Source organism: Pteronotus mesoamericanus, unplaced genomic scaffold (assembly GCF_021234165.1).
Source record: "Pteronotus mesoamericanus isolate MK-2021 breed Mesoamerican mustached bat unplaced genomic scaffold, CSHL_Meso_final contig_73, whole genome shotgun sequence".
Lineage (NCBI taxonomy): Eukaryota > Metazoa > Chordata > Mammalia > Chiroptera > Mormoopidae > Pteronotus > Pteronotus mesoamericanus.
Genome location: NW_026555245.1, coordinates 11588468 through 11591257, shown reverse-complemented (window position 1 = coordinate 11591257; position 2790 = coordinate 11588468).

Below are 2790 nucleotides of genomic sequence, written 5' to 3'. Positions count from 1 at the left end.
GCTCCTCAATGTGCTCTCTTCAAAAGAGAGAGGGAGAGATGTGTTCTGGCAGGTGATTTTTCTGCTATTCTTTGTTTTAAAATTAAAAAGTGTGTGTGTGTGTGTGTGTGTATTTGAGTGGCGCAGGCTTGTAGCCTGGCCCCTGGTTCTGCCACTAACTAGCTGCATGGGGGTTGAGCAGGTCACCAGCTCTCATTTTAATTTCCATACTGACATATAGAGCATTGGACCAGTTGATAGCGCTCCAATATTTTATGGTTCATTTTTCTACCGCAAGCATATCCTCAAAAGGTAACCCGGTCTTGAATCTCACCCTTTAGTGTATCAGTCTCTGCATGAGGTCCTCTTTTAAACTTTCTCCTCTGTTTTTATTAAGCACAGTGAAGCCTTCCTACAGCAAATTCATCATAAAGGGGCTGAGGTTATTTGTTCACAGAAAGTGAAGACTTCAGCAGATTTCTTCTGTTCCAACAAATGAAGAGCACATGCCTTTTGAAACAGATACAATATCCCATTAATTGCTTTGATAAGAGTAATTGCAATGTGAAACTGTACATCCAGAAACTAAGCACTAGTATTCCTTAGTTCATTCCTGATTTTTCAGATAACACTACGCAAAAAGGTATTTATTTCTTCCCCAAATTGTTTGAATGTTTCCATTTTTAATGTCTGTTAAGGTTTTGCTTATTTTTCTTCAAAATAGTCTTTCTCTGACCTATTCACATGCTGAAATGGGGAGAAAAGTGAAGCGTTTTGATTCTCAGTCAGCAGGGAGGAGAGAGTATTTCAGAAATTCTTGGAAATTAAATTTGAAAAATCATACCTAGACTTTAAAAAATTATTTAAAAAAATGTTTAATCTTCACCTGAGGAGTGCTTACTGATTTTACAGAGAAGGAAGGGAGGGGGGAGGGAGGTTGGGAGGAGAAGGGAGACGAAGAGATATTGGGAGAGAGGGAGGGAGAGGGACAGAGAGAGAGAGAAATGTTGATGTAGGAGAGAGACATCGATCAGTTGCTTCTTGTACATACCCCAACTGGGGACCAAACCCACAACCTAGGTATGTGTCCTGACCAGGCATCGAACCCACAACCTTTTGGGGTACTGGATGACACTGCAGTCAACCGAGGCATACTGGCCAGGTCTAGACATTTATTCTAAAAATTTCCTTTTGTTTTCGTAACAGTAATTTGGAATTCCAGCAATCTGCTTGATAAAATTCATGGCCAGAACTTCTAGTTACATACCTGTTTCTTCCTCCTTCCCTGCTAAAAGAGGCTTGGTTTTGTTCCTATGGCCTCTTCCCCAGGAAATGAATCACAATTGGCCCAAATCTATTGTGACAACCTCTTTCCAGCCTCCCTTGCAGGGAGAAGTGGCCATGTGAGCCAGCTCTGGGCACAGAGACAGACAGGAGAGTCTGTTGGAGTCACTGTTGGGTGATTTTGAAAGTCGTGCGGCTCTTTGTCCTTCCAGCAGCCCTCTTCCTACCTTAATGGCTGACACTGTGCAGAGAGCTTTGACTGCTTCCTGTGACCTCCGGGTAATAGAGCAACAAGTCAAGGATGAAACACCCAGGCTTTTTCACATTTTTGAGTTGTGGCTAAAATAGAGGTGCCAGATAAAATACAAGAACACCCAATTAAATATGAATTTCAGAACATCAGCTTTAAATATGTAACATTTGGGATAGACTTATACAGAATGTTATTTGTAGTTTATCTGAAATTCAAATTAAACTGTGTGTCCTCTAATTTTTTCCCCTAAATCTGGAATCTCTATGCACATACCTTGAACTGCCTGCCTTGAGCTTTCTTATGTTAAAAAAATAAACCCAAATGCGTTTAAGTTATATGTCAAGTAATATATTGATTACATGTGAACTCACTCCTGATTTAACAGTAATTTATAAAAAGTACCCAGCACTTGTGTGTTCATCATGTGCCAGTCACTGTGCTAATTAGCAGGGGTGTGTTTTAACTAAGCCACAGAGGTAGGTCCTGCCTTCGTGGAGTTTGTAGTCTAGCTGGAGAGACAGCCACTAAACAAGAGAGTCTGTAAGTGGTAGTATAATTACACTTGTAATTAGTGCTTTGAAGAAAAAAATAGGAGTGCTTTGAGAGCACCACGTAGTGGGGATCAGGAAAGCCTCCCTGATGGGGGCTTTTAGTGGTGTGATCTGAAGGAAGAATAGAAGCTGGCTGGAGGGAAGGGTCGCAGAAGTTTGCTCTAAGCACTGGGAGCGGCACGTGTGCCAGCTGTGAGGCAGGCAGGGTCCTTGGTGAGTCTGAGGAAAGGTCCCAGTGGCTGAAGAGTAGTGGGCTGAGCGAAGGGAAATGAGGCTGGAGAGCTACGTGGAGGCTAGATCGGGGAGTGCCTAAGGGGTTATTTTAAGGATTTCAAACTTTATCCTTATTCTACACTGCACCCCAATAAATAATATTGATATCCTCAACTTAAAAAGAGGAAACCAGGACTTTCAATAGCTTGATCAAAGTCATAGAGCCATTAAGTGGCTAAACTGTTGATTTAGCTCAGGTTGTTTCTTTGTTTGTTTATTTTTATGTGCAGTGTGTGACCAGAAAATAAAAATTAGAAAAAAAAAACCCTAATCATCACTGTGTACAAGCTAGGTAGAAATATACAAATAATGAGAGCTGATCAAATGAGTTTGTAGAGAACATGTAAAGTTAATAAAACAATATATTTTATATTTGTAAGGATTGTGAGCAATCTGTTTGTTATTTATAAACAAAAAGTTATCAGTACAGTAGATAATTTAAATTCCAGC